We start from the raw sequence: 26268 nt of genomic DNA, 5'->3' as shown, positions 1-26268 counted from the left end.
TTATTTTTTTTTAATTTGTAAAAGTAAATATTTTTCAGGAAATCAGGTCAGCAACCCCAGTGCCTAAACCAATGGAACCTCTAGATTTATAGTGTAACCTAGGGAAGAGTGAAATGTAGATTATATTAGAAGTACATAATGGTTTGTCAAAAAATAGAACTTTGCATTTGGACTACCAGCACCACATTTGTTTTACAGTTTGTATATCGTGAAACTTTTATGCATCTAAGTAGAATACAATTTTCAATATCTCAGTTTTTCCATTTTCTACCATTTTCATAAACATTTATCTGAAGTAAATGCTGGAAATAATTATAACTATAATAAATATGAAAATTAATTGACTGAGTCTTTTATTGATCAAAAGTAAACATAGAAATAATTTAAATATAATAAATATGAAAAATAATTGATTGAGTCATTTATTGATCTCTAATGAGTTTCTGTGACTATTGAGGCAAATAAAACATAGAACTCTTACTCAAGAGTTTATAGTTCAGTTGGAGAAATGTACATGGAAAAAGAAAATATAAAATGGAAGATTATCATGTGGGTCCATACAAAAAGTTCTGGGGATATAAGAGCTTCTATTCAGGTGTGCAAAGAGAGGATAAAAGTGATGGTTACAATATCTAGTGCAGATGGATATAATTATGCAGTTAGGGGAGAGACATGAGAAAGCAAATATGATTCCTTAATTCCCCAAAACATCCTCCATCAACATGCTGTCTTATTGGCTTACTGTTTTCTATTTTTCTTGACAGTCAATATTCTTTATAGAATGGAATATTTTCATTTTTGTTACTTGTTCATAACTAAATTCTTAAGAATATTCAATCAGGCTCCCAACTCCAATATTTCTCTGATACTATCATTTAAGAATATTACCAATAACCATCTTCTTGGCAAATCAAATAACATCCTATTACCACTCATCTTTGTTGTCTTTTATAAATGACAACACTGTCATTTCTCTTTGTATCTGGAATCTCATGATCTTTAGATTTAGTCATACTGTACTCTTCTTCAATGACAGATCTTCTTCCATTTTCATCAAACTTCTTCTATGTTGTCCAACTTTCTCAAATAATTGCCATTTGCTTAAAACATTACCTTCATAAGTAAGTAAGTAAGTGTTAGTCACTCAGTTGTGCCCAACTCTTTGCAACCCCATGGACTGTAGCCCACCAGGCTCCTCTATCCATGAGATTTTCCAAGCAATGATACTGGAGTGGGTCACCATTTCCTTCTCCAGGGAATCTTCCCAATACAGGGGTCAAACCCGGGTTTCCCGCACTGCAGGGAGACTCTTTACTGACTGAGAAGATGACTAATCAGTTTTGACATCTTTCTTTAGTCCAAGTCAGAATGGTGGCTTGTTGGAAAGTTCCAATCTCTGTGAATAATGCTATGGTCTGAAAGTTTCTGTTCACCATCAGTTCACATGTTGGAAATCTAATGCTCAATGTGGTAGTGTACGAAGGTGGAAGCTTTGAGTGGCATTGTGGAGGAAGAAACTCTCGTCCATCCTTCTAGGTTCTTCTGGTTCATCTAAGAATTAAGTTGACATGAGATAGATTAACAGGAGAAAATCAAACCAAACCTTAATAGTATGCTTAAAGGGGAGAGATCTAGGAGAACCAAGTAACTCACCAAAATGGCCAAAACTCTCACCATCTTCTGCTAAAGACAAAAGAATGTTGAGGGTAGTGATTTGGGACTTCAAAGGTGAGGAAGGCAACTGACACAGAGATGTAAAAGCAAATGTTTGGTTGAAAAAGAAAAAATGTTCACTGGGCCAGGCAAAGACAATGGGACATAGAATAGACTGACTTTTAGGCTCTGCCTAAAATTCCCCCTCACCACACTTATCTGAAGGAGATCAGCCCTGGGATCTCTTTGGAAGGAATGATGCTAAAGCTGAAACTCCAGTACTTTGGCCACCTCATGCGAAGAGTTGACTCATTGGAAAAGACCCGGATGCTGGGAACGATTGGGGGCAGGAAGAGAAGGGGACGACAGAAGATAAGATGGCATCACTGACTCAATGGACGTGACTTTGAGTGAACTCTGGGAGTTGGTGATGGACAGGGAGGCCTGGCGTGCTGCGATTCATGGGGTCGAAAAGAGTCAGACACGACTGAGCCACTGAACTGAACCGAACACTTATCTAGAGTTCTTTATAGATGTGTCTGGTCTATTCTGGTCTATTCTGGGAATAGACCTTCTGTTTAAATTCTTGAGATAGCTAAAGGGAAAGTCCCTCCCTATCAGCCCTGCACCCAGGCATCTGGGCCTGGATTGTTTACAGCTGGAAATACTTTGCATGCTGAAAAGACATTTTGGGGTAGCAAACTTTGCTCCCTAACAGTGGTTGTTAAACTGATTTCTCACGAATAGGATTCAGTTCAGTTCAGTTAAGTTCAGTCCCTCAGTCATATCCAACTCTTTGTGACCCCATGAATCGCAGCACGCCAGGCCTCCCTGTCCATCATCAACTCCCAGAGTTCACTCAGACTCACGTCTATCAAGTCGGTGACGCCATCCAGCCATCTCATCCTCTGTCGTCCCCTTCTCCTCCTGCCCCCAATCCCTCCCAGCATCAGAATCTTTTCCAGTGAGTCAACTCTTTGCATGAGGTGGCCAAAGGACTGGAGTTTCAGCTTCAGCATCAGTCCTTCCAAAGAAATCCCAGGGCTGATCTCTTTCAGAATGGACTGGTTGGATCTCCTTGCAGTCCAAGGGACTCTCAAGAGTCTTCTCCAACACCACAGTTCAAAAGCATCAATTCTTCAGCGCCCAGCCTTCTTCACAGTCCAACTCTCACATCCATACATGACCACAGGAAAAACCACAGCCTTGACTAGATGGACCTTTGTTGGCAAAGTAATGTCTCTGCTTTTGCATATGCTATTTATGTTTGTCATAACTTTCCTTCCAAGGAGTAAGCGTCTTTTAATTTCATGGCTGCAGTTGCCATCGGCAGTGATTTTGGAGCCCCCAAAAATAAAGTCTGACACTGTTTCCCCATCTATTTCCCATGAAGTGATGGGACCAGATGACATGATCTTCAATTTCTGAATGTTGAGCTTTAAGCCAACTTTTTCACTCTCCACTTTCACTTTTATCAAGAGGCTTTTGAGTTCCTCTTCACTTTCTGCCATAAGGGTGGTGTCATCTGCATATCTGAGGTTATTGATATTTCTTCTGGCAATCTTGATTCCAGCTTGTGTTTCTTCCAGTCCAGCATTTCTCATGATGTACTCTGCATAGAAGTTAAATAAGCAGGGTGACAATATACAGCCTCGATGTACTCCTTTTCTTATTTGGAACCAATCTGTTGTTCCATGTCCAGTTCTAACTGTTGCTTCTTGACCTGCATACAGGTTTCTCAAGAGGCAGGTCAGGTGGTCTGGAATTCCCATCTCTTTCAGAATTTTCCACAGTTTATTGTGATCCACACAGTCAAAGGCTTTGGCATAGTCAGTAAAGCAGAAATAGATGTTTTTCTGGAACTCTCTTGCTTTTTCCATGATCCAGCTGATGTTGGCCATCTGATCTCTGGTTCCTCTGCCTTTTCTAAAACCAGCTTGAACATCAGGAAGTTCACGGTTCACATATTGCTGAAGCCTGGCTTGGAGAATTTTCAGTATTTCTTTACTAGCATGTGAGATGAGTGCAATTGTGTCGTAGTTTGAGTACTCTTTGGCATTGCCTTTCTTTGGGATTGGAATGAAAACTGACCTTTTCCAGTCCTGTGGCCACTGCTGAGTTTTCCAAATTTGCTGGTATATTGAGTGCAGCACTTTCATGGCATCATCTTTCAGGATTTGAAATAGCTCAACTGGCATTCCATCACCTCCACTAGCTTTTTGTAGTGATGCTTTCTAAGGCCCACTTGACTTCATATTCCAGGATGTCTGGATCTACATGAGTGATCACACCATCATGATTATCTTGGTCTAGAAGATCTTTTTTGTACAGTTCTTCTGTGTATTCTTGTCACCTCTTCTTAATATCTTCTGCTTCTGTTAGGTCCATACCATTTCTGTCCTTTATTGATCCCATCTTTGCATGAAATATTCCCTTGGTATCCCTAATTTTCTTGAAGAGATCTCTAGTCTTTCCTATTCTGTTGTTTTCCTCTATTTCTTTGCATTGATCGCTGAAGAAGGCTTTCTTATCTCTTCTTGCTATTCTTTGGAACTCTGCATTCAGATGTTTACATCTTTCCTTTTCTCCTTTGCTTTTCACTTCTCTTCTTTCACAGCTATTTGTAAGGCCTCCTCAGACAGCCATTTTGCTTTTTTGCATTTCTTTTCCATGGGGATGGTCTTGATCCCTGTCTCCTGTACAATGTCACGAACCTCATTCCATAGCTCATCAGGCACTCTATCAGATCTAGGCCCTTAAATCTATTTCTCACTTCCACTGTATAATCATAAGGGATTTGATTTAGGTCATACCTGAATGGTCTAGTGGTTTTCCCTACTTTCTTCAATTTAAGTCTGAATTTGGCAATAAGGAGTTCATGATCTGAGCCACAGTCAGCTCCTGGTCTCGTTTTTGTTGACAGTGCTCTTATAAAACAAATCTCACATAACTCTGTTCTTTCTTCCACATGAGGATATAAGAAGAAATTTTTGATCTTGAGGAGAATTCTCATGTGACCATGCTTGCATTTTGATCTCAGACTTCCAGACTCTATAACTGTGAGAAATACATTTCTGTCATTTATAAACACCCAGTCTGTGGTTTTCTATTGCAATCAGACAGACTTACAAAACTTACTTCCAAGACTTGCAGTCAATATTTAGTTTAATTTTTCTTAATAATAGAGATTTCCTCAAAATGCCAATAAATACACAGTAATATCACCCTTCTTTATTTTCACCTTTGTTACTCTTTTCTTCTACTATATTACCAAAAATAAAATCTTACTACACCATGAAGCCATCTGTGAGGTAGTCAAAATAGTAGCATTAAGCAATGCTATTAATAGTTTTTTTCTGATCTTCTCTAAATTTATTGTTTTCATACCTTATACCAGAGGTATTTCTGTCCCTCTCATCTCTTTTTTACTATGAGTGGCAGAAAAGTGTGATGTTTCTAAAACTAGATAGGTTTGCATTGAAACCCATGTTTCAGTGTTTTATTTCCAGTTCAAAGATGTTAGACAAGGATGCTAATTTTTACCTTTCTTGCCCTACCTTAGGGTTCTCAAATTACTTGGGTATTTTAAAACTACTGATCATAGTTCAACAGGAGGGTAGTGGGCAATGCATAACTTTTGAAAGAATGACACAGTTGTTGAGGATAAGACATAAACTGGTTAGAACCAAGTAACTCCCAAATGGTGAGAGATTTGACTTCCAGTAGATCTTGAGTCTCATTATATGCTCATTGTAATTTATTAGTAGGCTAAATGACACACTGCCGGGTGCCATGACAGTTCTGAGGCTGACCATAAAATGGGAAAAAGTGGGTGGTGGCTCAGTTTCTGGAAATCCTTGTCCCTTCCTTTAAATAGTTGGAATAATCCTCACACTTGTTAGCCTATGAAAATACCCAGCCCATAAAAACTAACCACCCTATATTTGGGGGCTTCTCTTGTCTTCTGAAAGGACCTGTACTCTGTCAGTGGAGTGTGTATCTCTCTCAGTAAATCTACTTCTTATCTCTCACTTTGCCTTTTGCTAAATTCCTTCTGTGATGAGACATAAAGGACCTGAGCTTCATTAAGTCCTGTGACCAGGTGTGTAATAATTTCAGCTGGGAGATTGTGGGTCTGAGATCCTTCTTAAGTTGGAGATTATGGGTTCAAATTCCATCTAAGGTGTGAAAACAAAGCCTAGAACAGTGTACCTGTTAAAAAGACATAAGGAAAAGGTACATAACAGAGTTCTTGGTCACTTAGTGTCAGAAAAAAAATTAGAAATAAACGAGGGTTGATCAGATTCAATTTTAATGGTGTCTAAAGAAAATAGAAAAAATATTAATGTTTATGTGTTAAAAATTATTATTTTTTTTAGTTTATAAAGATCTTAGAGGTAAATACAGTGTGTGTCTTTTGTGATGAAACTTTGCCTAGTATCTGATTTCTGAGTTTCCCCCCCCCCCCCCCCGGAAATCATGCTTCATATTATTAACATCCACTCAGTAATTTTGTTTTTTTATTTACTTTCCATGCTATGCTGCAAGGTACTAGTAAGTACCACTATCAAGGACTTAAACTCTTAAAAGAGGTAACACTGCATTTCAATAAATGTGTATATTTAAAGGATGCTCTCAAACATCTGGAGACCTTTCCTCCCTCTCCTCAGTCACTTGCTTACTAATGGTTGGTACAGATTTACAGCCAGCAATGAGACTAAAAATTTTAGGGGACACAGCTATTACTTTATCTTCATAGAATGCTTAAACCTCATGAATGTATGGGATTTCTTTTTCTTTTTAATTTAATTTAATTTTTTAACTTTACAATATTGTATTGGTTTTGCCATATATCAAAATGAATCCACCACAGGTATACATGTGTTCCCCATCCTGAACCCTCCTCCCTCCTCCTTCCCCATATCATCCCTCTGAGTCATCCCAGTGCACCAGCCCCAAGCATCCAGTATCGTGCATCGAACCTGGACTGGTGACTCATTTCATATATGATATTATACATATTTCAATGCCATTCTCCCAAATCATCCTCTTTCACTTTCATCAAGATGCTCTTTAGTTCTTCTTTGCTTTCTGCCATAACGGTGGTGTCATCTGCATATCTGAGGTTATTGATATTTCTCCCAGCAATCTTGATTCCAGCTTGTGCTTCATCCAGCTTGGCATTTCACATGATTTACTCTGCAGAGAAGTTAAATAAGCAGGAAGACAACATACAGCCTTGACGTACTTCTTTATCAATTTGAAACCAGTCTGTTGTTCTATGTCCAGTTCTAACTGTTGCTTCTTGACCTGCATACAGATTTCTCAGGAGGCGTTCAGATGGGATACCTCCTGGTATTCCCATCTCTTTAAGAATTTTCCACAGTTTTTTGTGATCCACACAGTCAAGAAAACAGAGGTATATGTTTTTTCTGGAATGCTCTTGCTTTTTCTATGATTAAATGGGTGTTGGCAACTTGATCTCTGGTCCTCTGCCTTTGCTAAATCCAGCTTGAACATCTGGAAGTTCATGGTTCACATACTGCTTAAGCCTGGCTTGGAGGAGTTTGAGCATTACCTTGCTAGCATATACTGCTGCTGCTGCTAAGTCGCCTCAATCGTGTCCAACTCTGTGAGACCCCATAGACGGCAGCCCACCAGGCTCTGCCGTCACTGGGATTCTCCAGGCAAGAATACTGGAGTGGGTTGCCATTTCTTTCCCCGATGCATGAAAGTGAAAAGTGAAAGTGAAAAGTGAAAGTGAAGTCGCTCAGTCGTGTCCAACTTGTAGCGACCCAATGGACTGCAGCCCACCAGGCTCCTCTGCACATGGGATTTTCCAGGCAAGAGTACTGGACTGGGATGCCATTGGCTTCTCCAGCTAGCATATGAGATGAGAGAAATTATGCAGTAATTTGAACATTCTTCAGCATTGCTCATTTTGGGGATTGGAATGAAAATTGACCTTTTCAGTCATGTGGCCACTGCTGAATTTTCCAAATTTTCTGGATATTGAGTGCAACACTTTCATAGCATCATCTTTTAGAATTTGAGATAGCTTAATTGAAATTCGATCACCTCCAATATCTTCGTTCATAGTGATGCTTCCTAAGGCCCACTTGACTTTGCATTCCAGGATGTCTGGCTCTAGGTAGGTGAGTGATCACACCATCATGACTATCTGGGTCATGAAGATGTTTTTTGTATAGTTCTTCTGTGTATTCTTGCCGCCTCTTTTAATATCATCTGCATCTGTTGCTGCTGCTGCTGCATCTGTTAGGTCCATACAATTTCTGTCCTTTATTGTGCACATCTTTGCATGAAATGTTTCCTTGGTATCTCTAATTTTCTTGAAAAGATCTCTGGTCTTTCCCATTCTATTTGTTCCCCCTATTTCTTTGCATTGATCACTGAGGAAGGGTTTCTTATCTCTCCTTGGTATCTCCTGTCCCATCGCTTCATGGCAAATAGATGGGGAAACAATGTGACAGACTTTATTTTCTTGGGCTCCAAAGTCACTGCAGATGGTGATGGCAGCCATGAAATTAAAAGATGCTTGACAGAGGATGGGATGGCTGGATGGCATCACTGACTCGATGGACGTGAGTTTGAGTGAACTCTGGGAGTTGGTGATGGACAGGGAGGCCTGGCGTGCTGCGATTCATGGGGTTGCAAAGATTCAGACATGACTGAGCAACTGATCTGATCTGATCTGCTCCTTGGGAAAAAAAAAAAAAAACTATGACCAACCTAGACAGCATATTAAAAAGCAGAGACATTACTTTGCCAACAAAGGTCCATCTAATCAAAGCTATGGTTTTTCCAGTGGTCATGCATGGATGTGAAAACTGGACTCTAAAGAAAGCTGTGTGCCCAAGAATTGATGCTTTTGGACTGTAGTGTAGGAGAAGACTCTTGAGAGTTCCTTGGACTACAAGGAGAGCAAACCAGTCAATCCTAAAAGAAATCAGTCCTGAATATTCATTGGAAGGACTGATGCTGAAGCTGAAGCTTCAATACTTTCGGCACCTCATGCAAAGAACTAACTCATTTGAAAAGACCCTGATGCTGGGAAAGATTGAAGGTGGAAGGTATCAGGAAGCATTTAACAGGAGGCTTCCTGTGTGCTGTTTTGGATCTGTCAGGAATTCTCTATTCCTTATTAATTCCTGAATATTCAGGAATTAAGAGGAGAGGCAAGCCTTTCCCAGGGGCTGAAGAATCCAGGCATTTCCTTCGCTAGTTTTTCTATATGGTGATAAGTACCCTCTTCCTTTTTATGAACCATATGGTAAAAGTGATTATTTACAACTCTCTCTCTCTCTTTAATATGGATCACCTATGTTTTGTAAGTCTGGAATTTTAATCTTTATCTGTGCTAGAATAACTACAGTATATATGCCCACACCATGTTGATTAAAATACCTTTGCTCCATCAGAGCTTTAGTCCCCGTGTCTTGCTTCCTCTCTCTCTCTCTCTTTCTCAGGCTATTTCTTTGGAGCGCAGAGGTTCTTTAAGTTCACTTTCTTGCCTGGGCTTCTAAGACCCTCTCTAGAAGGCGCTCTGCACCTTCACCCCATTGAGGGGGCGCCTGAGGCCTCCGTGAACAGAGCAAGCCCCGTGTCAGGGACTTTATTGGCTTTCTGTGTAAACCAAGGAATATCAGCCTCTTTCTCTCTCTTTTACTTTCTTATAGGTTGACTCTGGACCACCAAGTTCCGGTCCATTAAAAGACCTCAACAAGAGGAGACAGGGATGACATAGGATAAGATGGTTGGATGGCATCACTGACTCAATGGTCATGAGTTTGAGTAACCTCTGGGAGTTGGTGATGAACAGGGAAGCCTGGAATGCTGCAGTCCATGGGGTTGCAAACTGTCAGACAGGACTGAGCAACTGAACTGAACTTAACTGGCTTCTGAAGTGTATTCAAGCGCTTAATATACATTTCTTAGGTTCTTATTACAGCAAGTAAACATAAATAGGGGCTTCCCTGGTGGCTCAGACTTTTCAGAGTCTGCCAGCAAAGTGGGAGACTCTGTTTCAGTCCCCATGTCCAGAAGATCCTCTGGAGAAGGAAACAGCAACCCACTGCATTCTTGCCTGGGAAATCCCATGGATGCAGCAACCTGGCAGACTATAGTCCATGGAATCAAAAAGAGTCGGACTCGACTGAGCGACTTCACTTTCACTTTCAAACCCAAATAGAACGCAGACATTCCAGAAAATAAAAGCCTCAAAAATATGCAAACGTCACTTTGGCTTTCTCACTGGATGATTTAGTTCAATTCTCTGTTTCATTTGTTGCTTATGGAGTATGTTAATACTTATGGAATTGTGTGTCTCTATTCCAGACTCTGTGCTAGGATATGTAATTAAATGAAGAAGATATATCTCTGCCCCTAAAATACATGTAGCCTGATGGAGCAGGTAAATGAGTAAAAAAAAAAATATTAGATACTGAATATGCACAGAGAGCAATTTGGTCAGCCACAGAACAATCAGCAAAGTTTTTGGTGAAAGAGAAAGCTAAAATTATCATCTCTATTCTTATTTTGATGATTCTCTAATTTTACAATTTTTATGTGTCTACAAATTGAATTCTGGAAGACTACAAAAATTTTCATAGGAAGTAGGAAATGTGTTTACAGCGGACTAGCAATGTTAGCATTCAGCCATGGTGTAGGGTAGAAAAGATATAGAGTTGTATTATTAGAGAAAAGTAAAGATGATGAGAAAGGAAAATGACTATATGGACTCATATTTTATTTTTACAGAAATGGTAATACTGATGATTTGGGAAAGCACTGACAAAGAGGACTGAGGTATTAAAATGCTGGTAATAGTGAGATCTGAATGTCTAATGAGCTGTTTAAAACATGTTAGGAAAGGCTGAATTAATCACAACACACATATGCATAAATGTACACACAAAAAATAAAAAGCAACATTAATCACAGTTTAGAAATATGGATGGTAGACCCAAGTTACTTGAGAAGATTTAGAAAACTTGTAGAAAGATAGAAAACAAAATAAATTAAGACAATGAGAGAATACAGGAATATCCCAATATTTTTTCCTCTAAGAATTTGTTTAAACTTCATAAATCTTGATGGTGGAGCAAAAATATGTGCAAGTTCTGTTTGTTAAATTTAGAACAAAGCCAAATTCATTCTAAAGTGGAGGTTCTCTAAATTTTGATAATAGAAGCACTTTATACTCTTTAAAATCGATGACTATTTAAAAACTTTTATTTGGAGAATTATATCTAACAATATTACTGTATTAGAAATTTTAAAAATATATTTATTAATGAAGTTATTTAAATATTCAAAAATGAATCTATTACATGTTAATATATGTAGCATATTTTTATTAAAATATATTTTTCAATGCTCCCCCAAATTGAGAAGAGTAATACTGTATGGCATTTCTGTATGTTTATTTCTTTGATACCTAGATGAATAGAAGACAGGTAGATCCTCTCACTTACTCCTGTGGTCAATGTATTTCAATATATTTTGGATGGTATCCACAAATAAAATTTGGTTCCCACTGATATACAGTTAGAAAAGAGGGTAATACTTTAATAGCTTTGTTCAATAATTTGAGATATTCTTCCTTGATAGTACATCAAATTTTTACATGTAGCAATTATTATAAGTTAATTGCAATTGAGATTCTGAAAATATTTTAATAACATTTTAAAATTTTCATATTGTTACAATGTAATTAAAAATTATAAAATTCAATAAAAAATGTATTGTCCCTTTTGCAATTTGAATATCTTTTACCTTTGTATAATTTTCTGACATCATTTACTGATTGTTTGGAAAATATTGGTTCACTAAATGACACAAGTCTTCAAAATGTGGGTACATTTCATCATACGATTTAAAAATATTGTATTATTAATATAATCATCAAACTCATCAGAATATTAAAGCTGTCAGACTTACAATGGTGCAAACAAGTTTTCAAAAATTCTAACTTTTGCTTGAAAGTTTGAATTTTATCATTAGCAATAAGTCCTGTCAGTTCTTTTCCTTGAAGTGACAGGCTTATTTGATTTTTTTTTTTTTTACAAACTACCTGCTCAGTACCCAAATCTGATTAACCAGTTTATCTGTCAGTTGTTTTTTAAAGTAAAAATGGTATCCTATTAAAAAAAAATGACTATTCAGGTCACAATCAACAATTTTAGAAGTGCATTTCCTCATATATATCTTGATATATGCCAGGCCACCAACAATTTCACAAATGATACTTTTTCACCTTAACCCAATATCAATAAGATAATAAAGACAAATAATGTCTTACTATTATTATTAAAATAATTTTGACCTAGTAGCCTTGAATATGCCTCAGAGACTCCCAGGGTCCACCAACATACATTGTTCTAGACTGATAAGTAGTACTAATACACAGCACTAAAGCAGGAAAAAGAAAATACGTATATATGTTTGTATATTTATGTACGTGCATGGATTTACATCAGTTTAGATCAGTTCAATCGCTAAGTCATGTCCGACTTTTTGCGACCTCATGGACTGCACCACACCAGGCTTGCCTGTCCATCACCAACTCCCAGAGCTTGCTCAAACTCATGTTCATCGAGTCCATTTGTAAATGCATGTGCTATGGACTGAACTATGGGAAAACAATGGAAATAGTAACAGATTTTGCTTTCTTGGGCTCCAAAATCACTGCAGATGGTGACTGCAACCATGAAATTAAAAGACACTTGCTTCTTAGAAGAAAAGCTATGACAAACCTCAGATCAGATCAGTAGCTCAGTCATGTCCGACTCTTTGCGACCCCATAAATCGCAGCACGCCAGGCCTCCCTGTCCATCACCAATGACAAACCTAGAGAGCATATTAAAAAGCAGAGACATTACTTTGCCAACAAAGGTCCATCTAGTCAAACCTGTGATTTTTCCAGTAGTCATGTATGGATGTGAGAGTTGGACCATAAAGAAAACTGAGCACCAAAGAACTGATGCTTTTGAACTGTGGTGTTGGAGAAGACTCTTGAGAGTCCCTTAGACTGCAAGGAGATCCAATCAGTCCATCCTAAAGGAAATCAGTCCTGAATATTGATTGGAAGGATTGATGCTGAAGCTGAAGCTCCAATAATTTGGCCACCTAATATGAAGACCTGACTCATTAGAACAGACCCCGGTGCTGGGAAAGATTGAAGGCAGGAGGAGAATGGGACGACAGAGGATGAGATGGTTGGATATCATCACCAACTCGATGGATTTGAGTTTGGGTAATCTCAAAGAGTTGGTGATGAACAGGGAAGCCTGGCATGCCGCAGCCCATGGAGTTGCAAAGAGTCGGACATGAATGAGTGACTGAACTGAAGTGATGGACTGTACTGAGTCCCTCTAAATTTTATATGTTGAAATTTTAACCTCCAGTCTTATAGTATTTTGAGATGGGGACCTTTGGAAGGTAATTAGTTCATGACAGTGGTGTCCTCATTAGGGATTGGTATCTTTATAAGAACAGACAATTCTCTCTCTACTATGTGAAAATACAAGAAGAAGACAACAGTTTGCAAGCCAAGAAGAGGGCTTTCAACATGCTAGCACTCTGATCTCAGACTCTTCATTCTCCAGGACTGTGAGAAATAAATGTCTATTGTTTAAGCCATCCATTTTATTTATTTCAATATAGAAGCCCTAGATAACTAATACAACATGCCTATACTCAAAGTTTTATTATTCTCACTTATTTATAAGCATTAATAGAGGGATGTGTATGTGTATAGAATTTGCAAATATCCTGAAGTATTTTATAGGTGATGCTTAGGAAGAATCTTAATTGGCTTCTCTTCAAATCCTTCATATTGGCATAACAGTAGGAAATTGGTTACTGTACATCAGAATATAAAATGAACAATAATTTAGAAAGAGTCCTATAGTGTTGAGTGCACACCTCACTTATGACAAAATTTAAATAATGAGACATAATCACTTCGTGGGCTAAAGTCCATGCTAAGATGGGAACAATAGAAACTATTATACAGGATGGTAAAATGGACAGTTTCATCAGAAGGAAGGATATAAAATTGAAGCTAGGCAGACAAGCATTTATTTCAAAAACAAAATTTTGTGTGTCACTATGTGCTGGACATTGTTAGTGATAATAGGATTACAATTGTAAACAATACTGACCTGTTCTCTGCCCTTCTAGGGTTTGCAGTATAGTGAATGCTACAGATAAGTGACAAGCATCAGTATAAAGTGAGACAGGTGGGATGAGGTTAACAGAAGGCCATTATGAATGGTTATTAAAGGGTAGTAATAAGTGGATTTTAATTGATGACATGCTAGGTCAAGATTATGATTTGGTCAAAAGTATATGAAATTGTTAGGAGAGAATACCGGCTGAAAACTAGAACAGAAGGAAGAAAGATATTATTATACTCTAGGTAAGAAATTACCAGTTCTAAACACACAAGCAGGATTGAAAAAATAAGGACATCAACATAGCAAAGCCACAGATTGGATTCCTTAATTGAATGTAAGACCTGGGAGATATAGAAGGCTGACTTTTCAGTCAATATCCTACTTGATCTTCTCTTTGTTTGTTTAGTTGCTAAGTTGTGTTTAACTCTTTTGTGAACCCATGGACCATCATGCTCCTCTGTTCATGTGATTTCCCAGGCAAGAATACTGGATTAGGTTGCTATTCCCTTCTCTAGTGGATCTTCCCGATGTAGGGATTGAACCTGTTTCCTGCTTGGAAGGCAGATTCTTCATCACTGAGACACCAGGGAAGCCCCTACTTGATCTTTTCTCCTCTAGTTTAATTTCCATTTTCCAGAAAACCATTTCTGTTGTTTATTTGGTTGGTTGTTTGTTTTGCATGCCTGCTGGACTGCCTTCTTCAGGACCATCTTATAATGTGACTACCCATCTCATTCCTCCAATGAAAACCAAATCCTACTTACTGTGTGCCATGGCTCTTTCTATCTGCCTTAATTTTACATTTCTCACTGTGCATCATATTTTCTTATGTATCTGTCTTAACAGAGTCAAAGTGAGCCTCTGTGATAGCAATGTTTCTACCAACAGCTAAACTGTTTGGACTCACATTTTGGCCTTTTGAAACTTATTCGGGGAATTCTCTATCATTCCTACACTAGGAAAGAGAAACAATTTGTAGACATATTTAGTAGACACTTGAATGCATTTTTCATACTGTTCATGGGGTTCTCAAGGCAAGAATACTGAAGTTGTTTGCCATTCCCTTCTCCAGTGGACCACATTCTGTCAGACCTCTCCACTATGACCCTCCAGTCTTGGGTGGCCCCACACGGCATGGCTTAGTTTCATTGAGTTAGACAAGGCTGTGGTCCATGTGATCACATTGGCTAGTTTTATGTGATTTGCCCTCTCGCAACACCTACCGTCATACTTGGGTTTCTCTTACCTTGGATGTGGGGTATCTCTTCACGGCTGCTCCAGCAAAGTGCAGCCACTGCTCCTTACCTTGGACAAGGGACACGGCAGCTCCAGCAAAGCGCAGCCACTGCTCCTTACCTTGGACGAGGAGTATCGCCTCATGGCCGCCCCTCCTGACCTTGGACGTGGAGTAGCTCCTCTCAGCCCTCCAGCGCAGCCGCCTCTCCTTGGACGTAGGGTTGCTCCTCTCAGGCGCCGCCCTGACCTCAGGCTTGTGGTAGCTCCTCTAGGCCGCTGCCCCTGACCTTGGACAGAAGACAGAAATGGTATGGACCTAACAGAAGCAGAAGATATCAAGATGAGGTGGCAAGAATACACAGAAGAACTGTACAAAAAAGAGGTTCACAGCCCAGATGATCACGATGGTGTGATCACTCACCTAGAGCCAGAATGTCAAGTGGTCCTTAGAAAGCATCACTACGAACAAAACTAGTGGAAGTGATGGAATTCCAGTTGAGCCATTTCAAATCCTAAAAGATGATGCCCTGAAAGTGCTCTACTCAATATGCCAGCAAATTTGGAAAACTTAGTAGTGGCCACAGGACTGGAAAAGGTCAGTTTTCATTCAAATCCCAAAGAAAGGCAATGCCAAAGAATGCTCAAACTACTGTACAATTGCACTCACCTCACACGCTAGTAAAGTAATGCTCAAAATTCTTCAAGCCAGGCTTCAGCAGTACGTGAACCATGAACTTCCAGATGTTCAAGCTGGTTTTACAAAAAGCAGAGGAACATGAGATCAAATTGCCAACATCTGGTGGATCATCAAAAAAGCAAGAGAGTTCCAGAAAAACATCTATTTCTGCTTTATTGGCTATGCCAAAGTCTTTGACTGTGTGGATCACAATAAACTGTGTAAAATTCTAAAAGAGATGGGAATACCAGACCACCTGACCTGCCTCTTGAGAAACCTATATGCAGGTCAGGAAGCAACAGAACTGGGCATGGAACAACAGACTGGTTCCAAATAGGAAAAGGAGTACATCAAGGCTGTATATTGTCACCTGCTTAGTTAACTTATATGCAGAGTACATCATGAGAAACACTGGGCTGGAGGAAGCACAAGTTGGAATCAACATTGCGGGGAGAAATATCAATAACCTCAGATATGCAGATGACACCACCCTTATGGCAGAAAGTGAAGAAGAACTAAAGAGCCTGTTGATAAAAGTAAAAGAGGAGAGTGAAAAAGTTGGCTTAAAGCTCAACATTCAGAAAACGAAGATCATGGAATCTGGTCCCATCACTTCATGGGAAATAGATGGAGAAACAGTGGAAACAGTGTCAGACTTTACTTTTTTGGGCTCCAAAATCACTGCAGATGGTGTTTGCAGCCATGAAATTAAAAGACGCTTACTCCTTGGAAGGAAAGTTATGACCAACCTAGATAGCATATGCAAAAGCAGAGACATTACTTTGCCAACAAAGGTCCATCTAGTTAAGGCTATGGTTTTTCTAGTGGTCATGTATGGATGTGAGAGTTGGACCGTGGAGAAGGTTGAGTGCCGAAGAATTGATGCTTTTGAACTGTGGTGTTGGAGAAGACTCTTGAGAGTCCCTTGGTTTGCAAGGAGATCCAACCAGCCCATCCTAAAGAAATCAGTCCTGGGTGTTCATTGGAAGGACTGATGCTGAAGCTGAAACTCCAGTACTTTGGCCATCTCATGCAATGAGTTGACTCACTGGAAAAGACTCTGATGCTGGGAGGGATTGGGGGCAGGTGGAGAAGGGGATGACAGAGGATGAGATGGCTCGATGGCATCACTGACTCGATGGATGTGAATCTGAGTGAACTCCAGGAGTTGGTGATGGACAGGGAAGCCTGGTGTGCTGTGATTCATGGAGTCGCAAAGAGTCGGACACGAATGCGCAACTGAACTGAACTGAACTGAATGCTCTACATATACTAAAGCTTCATAGAAACAGATTTTAAATGATTGTTGAAAATCATCATTTTCAGTAAATGTAAACATTCTTTTTGTCTCTGAGTTGAAAACATTTTCAAAAAATTGAGAATTTATGTATAAAGTAGTTCAGTTTGGCCTACAAAGTTCAGTGTATTTCAGGATAATTGGTCATGAATAGCAAAGTAATGACTGAACTGTGATTGAGTATAACACTTAAGTAAAGCATGCCTGTAAAACTGTTCAAAATAATAGCTAATTGTCCCACCTGGAATAGCACACAACAGTTGAAAGTGTTCTGATAAAACTGTCTGCTAACTCACTCAACAATGGCTTTTTGCAACTTTGAATCATATTTCAGTAAGCCAAACCAAGTATCTGAACCAAATCAATTATTCTACAACGTTTAGTAAACAGATGAAATAAGCCAACTCACATTAGATAAAATAAAACCTAGATACAGGAAGCCAAATAGCTGGACCATCTTACTGCTACCTTCATATTAAGAAATAACAATGAGAGATTACTTTATGTTTATATATTTCTTTTAATTGTGTTAGAAACTCTGATGTAGCACATATGTAAAATCTCATTTTCAGATGGTGGATTTTTGACAAAGGTTAAAACTGATTAACATCAAAATAATCATATATCAAAGATAACCTGTATCACAATAATAGGACCAATGAAAAATTCTAAAATTTTATAAGTATTCTTGCTTTTTGTGTGTTCTATTGAATTTGAAACTTGTAACCATCCTGTGAGGTAAACTAGAGGTAAGTTATAGATGGGGAGTTAAGTCTTAGAGAAGTCATCTACTTAATGTCACCCAGAGCTTGATGGTAGATCTAACTTTAAAATCCATGGATTTTTATTCCAAATCCAGTGTTCTAATCTCTAAATCTCACTGACTTCTCAAAATAATAATAAAGATAATTACAAAGGAAATACTGTTGCTATTGTTTACTTGCTAAGCTGTGTCCAACTGTTTTGCCACCCCATGGATGGTACCCCATCAGGCTCCTCTGTCCACTGGATTTCCCAGGCAAAAATACTGGAGTGCATTACCATTTCCTTCTCCAAGGATCGTCCCAATCCAGGGATGGAATTCAAGTCTCCTGCACTGGCAGGCAGGCAGACTCTACCACTGAGCCACCTAGGAAGCCCAAGAAAAAATTACCTTATCTTATTCAAGAGTTCTAGCTAAAAGAATGTGTTGGATTCAACAATTGAGGAAGTAAAATGAAGTAATAGTTGATGGGCAAAAAGAGAAGTATTGGAAATAGTAACAATGAACAGAAAATGGTGGAACAGTAATGATGAAGAGATCTTCAGAAGAGAGTTGAGTGCAACATGTGAAAGCATTATACTAAAATTGCAAGGTCAATGATTTTTATTCTTATGTAGGAAATTACCTCTATTCTCTTCCAGATTACAGCTGCAACTCGTGGCCAGTCATTTGAACCAAATTTGATCTTTTGATTCTTCTACTGAAAGTGTAATTTCAATGTCCTCAAAGAAGGCAGTATGGGTAAAGTATGCAGTGCAGCAGGTCAGAGAAGGACTAAGCCTTGCCTGGGTTCCAGTCCTGGCTCTTCCACTTGATGGTTGAGTAACCTTGGCCCATTTACTTAAAACTATTGCCTCTCAATTTTCTCATCTATAGGTTAAAAGTAATAATAGAACCTACCTAATACAGTGGCTGTGATTATTAAGATAATAATGTAATGGTTAAGAACAATGTTTGACAGAGCAAACAATGATAGCAATCATTGACTCTGTACACGAAACAGAAATATTAGACTACTGTAGGGCAGTTGGCATATATGGGTTGTAAAAAGGTCAAGATTTGTTTGTGCAAAAGACAATGAAAAAAGAGATACAGAGATGAACAGTGCAGTACAGTCTCCAGATGATAGTAGGAATGAAGGAATAAGATGATATTTGGATACCGGGAACCTAAGAAGCAGACAGGGAAAAAAAGAAATAAGAAAGAACAATTCTTGTCTGGCAGGAATTCAGGAAGTTGAGCTGAAGTTAAGAATTAAGTTAAGGAGCATATTGTTTTGTGCCTTTCTAGAGGACATTTTATGGAAGAATTCTTAATGATCAAATGTGCATGTAAATGCATAACGTACACAGAGATAACCAAATGGATTTTAGTAAGAAAAAATGTAAATCAATTGATATTCCTTCTGCATAGATTTCTCAAGTATCTGCCCCTCCCTAAAACCTCTCCTCTCAAATTTCAGTTATTCGGGATTTTTAAAAATTATAATGTATCATTATAGCTATCCTTATAAGAAAAATAATGAAATCAGGCTGATTTAAAGAAAATTAGTCTAAGAATTAAATTGTGAGGTATTATCAAGATTGTCTTTTAAATGCAAAATTATAAATTAATTAATGAGTCTATATCTCCAAAAATTGATGTTCCATCCTTTTTTTAAAGATCAACCTGTGATATCGACAATAGCTAAAGAAGAATCTTGAAATATTGTACTTTTAAAAAATGCTCCTGATTATTAATGTGAAGGATTTGAATCAAAGTCAGTGATAATTATTCATTTGTAAGGACTACAGTTTCAATTAATTATCACTGCTTTTCAGAAGGTGATTTTTATAATTAGAAACAGCGGCTACTGTTAGGTCATTAATTCAGATGAAATGTAACTTCGTTCAATTACAACCACCCATAGGAAGGAAATTTTTCAACTAAAGTATATTCTCATCACACACACAGTAAAATTAAGTTCGCTTTGTTATCCACAGCATGTACTAAAAGCTCAACTCTGAATGATGCTCCTCCTTTTCATCCTCCTCCACTTCACTTCTCTTGAGATAAGATTTTGACCTCTGGGTCTTGGAACCAAGCAAGATATATTGAGATCTTTGATCTCATTACCATGTTTTGCAATTCATTTTTCCTGTTCCCATCTAGTTAAAATAGATTAGTACTCATAGATATTAAGTTACAAAGCCCAGGTCAGTGCACTAAGATATTGCAAGTCAAAGCAAGCATTTAATTCTTGATTTCATTTAAATAATTATTGAAAGATTGGAACAAAAGGACCTTGAGAGGTTATTTAGTTGATCTTTTACATCTCAGGCAAAATTATACCTCAATTAGGTGCATAATAATCTTTTTCACTTCTAAGAGATTTCCAGAAAGGGACTTTAAACTCTATCTTGGCATCTTATTCTGATCTATAAAAACACTTAATATTGCCTTAATCTAAGATTTAAATTTCTAACTTTATTCTACCACTTTATCTTCAGAAGAAGTCACAGGACGATTTTTCTCTGTAATAATCTCAAGTTTTTAAGATTTTTTTCCAGTTGCTTTCTTTCCTTCTACTTCCTCTTTTGCATTCTCAATTCTACTGTGAAAGAGTCACTTGTAAAAATATTCTAATACATTTCAACAATATATCAGTGCCAAACAATGAAAAAAATAATCTGACTCACAAATATTTGTTTAATCCTTAGTTGCACACTCCTTTTCTAAATGTAAAAACATTCATGATATATGTTACAAACTCCAGATAGCTGGATTGTAAGAAATGATGATAATTAAAATGCATGCTTTATAAAATATATATATAATGTATATGTCAAAATTTTGGTTCCTTGAGTTTTATGTGCCCTTCCTTGCATCTCTAACCACTAGGAACTTTGTGCAAAAGGTAATTTAAAGCAAGTATTAAGAAAATATGTTTTATATTGTATATATTAAGAAAATATTTTTATATTTATATGTTTTATATTAAAGCAAGTATTAAGTATATACTTGCTTTAAGTATTAAAGTATTAAGTATTGCTAACCTCAACCTAGCATGGCTGCTACGACAGGGCCAGAGCAGGACCAAGAGGAGCTACCCCATGTCCAAAGTAAGGAACGGTGGCTGAACTTTGCTGGAGTGGCCATGAAGAGATACCCGATATCCAAGGTAAGAGAAACCCAAGTAAGATGGTAGGCACTGAGAGAGGGAGTCACAGGGCAGACAGACAGAAACCACAATCACAGACAACTAGCCAATCTGATCACACAGACCACAGCCTTGTCTAACTCAATGAAACTAAGCCATGCTGTTTGGGGCCACCCAAGACGGCCGGGTCATGGTGGAGAGGTCTGACAGAATGTGGTCCACTGGAGAAGGGAATGGCAAACCACTTCAGTATTCTTGCCTTGAGAACCCCATGAACAGTATGAAAAGGCAAAAAGATAGGGCCTTGAAAGATGAACTCCCCAGGTCAGTAGGTGCCCAATGTGCTACTGGAGATCAATGGAGAAATAACTCCAGAAAGAATGAAGGGATGGATCCAAAGAAAAAACAACACCCAGTTGTGGATGGGACTGGTGATAGAAGCAAGATTCAATGCTATAAAGAGCAATATTGCATAGGAACCTGGAATGTTAAGTCCATGAATCAAGGCAAATTGGAAGTGGTCAAACAGGAGATGGCAAGAGTGAACATTGACATTCTGAACATCATGAACAGGAATCAGCGAACTAAGATGGACTGGAATGGGTGAATTTAACTCAGATCATCATTTTATCTACTACTGTGGACAGGAATCCCTTAGAAGAAATGGAGTAGCCATCATAGTCAACAAGAGTCCAACATGCAGTACTTGGATGCAATCTCAAAACCGACAGAATGATCTCTGTTCATTTCCAAGGCAAACCATACAATATCATGGTAATCCAAGTCTATGCCCCAACCAATAACACTGAAGAAGTTGAAGTTGAACAGTTCTATGAAGATCTACAAGATCTTCTAGAACTAACACCCACAAAAGATGTCTTTTGCATTATAGGGGACTGGAATGCACAAGTAGGAAGTCAAGAAACACCTGGAGTAACAGGCAAATTTGGCCTTGGAGTATAGAATGAAGCAGGGCAAAGGCTAACAGAGTTCTGTCAAGAGACTGCACTGGTCATAGCAAACACCCTCTTACAACAACACAAGAGAAGACTACACATGGACATCACCAGATAGTCAACACTGAAATCAGATTGATTATAGCCTTTGTAGACAAAGATGAAGAAGTTCTATTCAGTCAGCAAAAACAAGACTAGGAGTGGACTGTGGCTCAGATTATGAACTCTTTATTGCCAAATTCAGACTTCAGTTGAAGAAGGTGGGGGAAACCAATAGACCATTCAGGTATGACCTAAATCAAACTGCTTATGACTATACAGTGGAAGTGAGAAATAGATTTAAGGGACTAGATCTGATAGAGTGCCTGATGAACTATGGACGGAGGTTCATGACATTGTACAGGAGACAGGGATCAAGACCATCCCCACGGAAAAGAAATGCAAAAGGGCAAAATGGCTGCCTGAGGAGGCCTTACAAATAGCTATGAAAAGAAGAGAAGCAAACAGCAAAGGAGAAAAGGAAAGATATACCCATCTGAATGCAGAGTTCCAAAGAATAGCAAGAAGAGATAAGAAAGCCTTCCTCAGTGATCAGTACAAAGAAAGAGGAAAACAATAGAATGGAAAAGACTAGAGGTATCTTCAAGAATATTAGAGATACCAAGGGAAAATTTCATGCAAAGATGGGTTCAATAAAGGACAGAAATGGTATGGACCTAACAGAAGCAGAAGATATTAAGAAGACGTGGCAAGAATACACAGAAGAACTGTACAAAAAAGATCTTCACGACCCAGATAATCACGATGGTGTGATCACTCACACTCACCTAGAGCCGGACATCCTGGAATGTGAAGTCAAGTCAGCCTTAGGAAGCATCACTATGAACAAAGCTAGTGGAGGTGATGGAATTCCTGTTGAGCTATTTCAAATGCTAAAAGATGATGTTGTGAAAGTGCTGCACTCAATATGCCAGCAAATTTGGAAAACAGTAGTGGCCACAGGACTGGAAAAGGTCAGTTTTCATTCCAATCCCCAAAAAAGGCAAAGCCAAAGAATGCTCAAACTACCGCACAATTGCACTCATCTCACACCCTAGTAAAGTAATGCTCAAAATTTTTCCAAGCCAGGCTTCAGCAATACATGAACCGTGAACTTCCAGATATTCAAGCTGGTTTTAGAAAAGGCAGAGGAACCAGAGATCAAATTGCCAACATCCGCTGGATCGTGGAAAAAGCAAAAGAGTTCCAGAAAAACATCTATTTCTGCTTTATTGACTATGCCAAAGCCTTTGACTGTTTGAATCACAATAAGCTGTGGAAAATTCTGAAAGAGATGGGAATACCAGACCACCTGACCTGCCTCTTGAGAAACCTGTATGCAGGTCAGGAAGCAACAGTCAGAACTGGACATGGAACAACAGACTGGTTCCAAGTAGGAAAAGGACTACGTCAAGGCTGTATATTGTCACCCTGCTTATTTAACTTATATTCTGCGAGTACATCATGAGAAACCCTGGACAGGAGGAAGCACAAGCTGGAATCAAGATTGTGGGGAGAAATATCAATAACCTCAGATATGCAGATGACACCACCCTTATGGCAGAAAGTGAAGAAGAACTAAAGAGCCTCTTGATGAAAGTGAAAGAGGAGAGTGAAAAAGTTGGCTTAAAGCCCAACATGCAGAAAACAAAGTCATGGCATCTGGTCCCATCACATCATGGCAAATAGTTGGGGAAACAGTGGAAACAGTGGCTGACTTTATTTTTCTGTGCTCCAAAATCACTGAGGATGGTGATTGTAGCCATGATATTAAAAGATGCTTGCTCCTTGGAAGGAAAGTTATGACCAAACTAAATAGCATATTAAAAATCAGAGACATCATTTTGCCAACAAAGGTCTGTCTAGTCAAGGCTGTGGTTTTTCCAGTGGTCATGTATGGATGTGAGAGTTGGACTATAAAGAAAACTGATGTCCAAAGAATTGATGCTTTTGAACCGTGGTGTTGGAGAAGACTCTTGAGAGTCCCTTGGACTGCAAGGAGATCCAACCAGTCCATCCTAAAGGAGATCAGTCCTGGGTGTTCATTGGAGGGACTGATGTTGAAGCTGAAACTCCAATACTTTGGCCACCTGATGCAGAAAGCTGACTCATTTGAAAAGACCCTGATGCTGGGAAAAATTGAGGGCCAGAGGAGAAGGGGACGACAGAGGATGAAATGGTTGAATGGCATCACCGACACAATGGACATGGGTTTGGGTGGACTCTGGGAGTTGGTGATGTACAGGGAGGCCTGTCATGCTGCGGTTCATGGGATCGCAAAAAATCGGACATGACTGAACTGAACTGAACATCAACCTAGGTTTGAGAAAGTCAGAATGGGAGAAAGATGATATTTGAGGACAGTCTTATATGTAAATATGAGAGAGATATTCTCATGCATTCTTTCTCTGTACTTTTTTCTTTTTCTCATACTCGTTTCTAGAGTCATACTACTTTTTTAACAACTCCACCCTATCCAGCCTAGTAGCCATATTCAAGGTTGTCAGTGTCCCTTGAGATATAGTTACTTGTGATGCCATGGTAAATTTTGAATTTCAGAGTATGGTCTAAATCTTTGCCAATTTGAATTCTGAATAAAAATAATTTCAGGGTTCAGCATTAACAGTGTTGGAAATGACCAGTCTTTAAAATTCATGAAAGCCTAATTGTTTGCATGAAATTTTCCACACCTTGGAAGACAGGCCAACCTAACTCAGAGAAACTTGCAAAATGTTATAAGGAATTACAAATATACTAACTTTCATATGTCATCAACCAATTACATACTTCGGTATAACTTCATAATTTAAAAAACCAAAAACAACAAAACTTGGATCCTAAGCATAGAAAACCTTATCTACAGAGTCAGATTGTTGTGCTTATCTCTGCCCTTTGTTCAGCCTTATCTCATGTTCTTCTTTAACCTCATAGCTTTTAGCATTTTGTGCTTTTTAGGATCCAACTATTAAAGAGGAAGATACTGAGCTTTATTAAGTATCTTGATACTCTATGCCAGGCCTTAAAAATCATCTGAATGTGTATAATTTTCCAGGATTTATGAAATAGTTCAAGGTTGGGAAATGTGTTATTTTAACAAAGGTGTTCTACTTAATTGTCTGGAAAAGAAAGTAACTATGGTTGGCATTTCAAAATCATCTTGGTTTACAGATAAGTTTGTAAAGGAGAAAGTTGGCCTTAGTTTTCAGATACCCGTATAACTAAGACCAGTATAATACAACAGCTAGGAACTCTTAGGAGAGTGTTTTTCTCAGTCTTAAACTAGGACTGGGGGCTTATTTATTGAGAAAAATAAAGGGAAAAAATGTTAAATGATAAAAACATCCATGTGCAAATTATTCAACTATTATTATTAAAATAAAACTTATAGGTTTATTAAAGCATTTACTGTATTTGTCCAAGATTTATTTCAATTTCATATTACCCTTATAGTTTTCCAAGGATATTTTATGCACATATTTGTAAAATATTCCCAGGTGAAACTAGGCATAAAGAATCCTCTCCCAATGCAGGAGACATAAGAGACATGGGTTCAAACCCAGGTTGCAAAGATCCCTTGGAGAAGGGCAGGGCACCCCACTGTAGTATCCTTGCCTGGAGAATCCCATGGACAGAGGAGCCTGGCAGGTTCCATGGAGTTGCAAAGAGTAGGATATGACTAAAGTGACTTAGTACACACACGTGCAATAAGTATTTAATTCAAGTTAAAGGACAAGTATTTGATAAATTTCTTATATAAGTAATGTTTAAAAAATAAATTACACTTTTCATATATCAGGACATAGTGCTTTAACATAAACAAACACTAAACATAAAGGCATCCATGGTTTCTTTCAGTTGTCAAAAAATTGTACACATGTAAGAGTTAAGAATTGTATGATTTGCATAGTGGGAAGTCAATAAACGTGTTTTAAGGGATTTTTAAAAAGTGATAGTTAAGCAAATATTCAAATTTTACATAGTGAAAGTGAAAGTTGCTCAGTTGTGACCAACACTTTGTGACCCCATGGACTGTATGTGACCCCATGGACTGTATGCGACCCCATGGACTATATAGTCCATGGAATTCTCCAGGCCAGAATACTGGAGTGGGTAGCCTTTCCTTTCTCCAGAGGATCTTCCCAACCCAAGGATCAAACGCAGGTCTCCCACATTGCAGGCAGATTCTTTCCCAACTGAGCTATGGAATTCAACAAAATCTTCACATTGGAATGTATAGTTTTAAAGTAATTTACGGATATATTTTAATCAATATATGCTAGGTAAATTTTTATTTCCTTAGAATTCTCTT

General features: G+C 38.3%; 1 long non-coding RNA gene across 1 annotated transcript; it reads right to left on the bottom strand.

The window, feature by feature from the left end:
* Positions 1–423: 423 nt before the first annotated feature.
* Positions 424–17635, bottom strand: LOC132345511 (uncharacterized). The gene is made up of 3 exons (XR_009494887.1): positions 15757–17635; positions 12429–15376; positions 424–1551 (listed from the first exon to the last, which is right to left on the bottom strand). It is a non-coding gene; the product is annotated as an uncharacterized lncRNA (long non-coding RNA).
* Between the last annotated feature and the right edge of the window lie 8633 nt (positions 17636–26268).

This window comes from Bos taurus, chromosome 6 (assembly GCF_002263795.3).
Source record: "Bos taurus isolate L1 Dominette 01449 registration number 42190680 breed Hereford chromosome 6, ARS-UCD2.0, whole genome shotgun sequence".
NCBI classification, from domain to species: Eukaryota; Metazoa; Chordata; class Mammalia; order Artiodactyla; family Bovidae; genus Bos; species Bos taurus.
The sequence above is the reverse complement of the archived record's forward strand: the minus strand, read 5'-3'. Positions and strand labels throughout refer to the sequence as shown.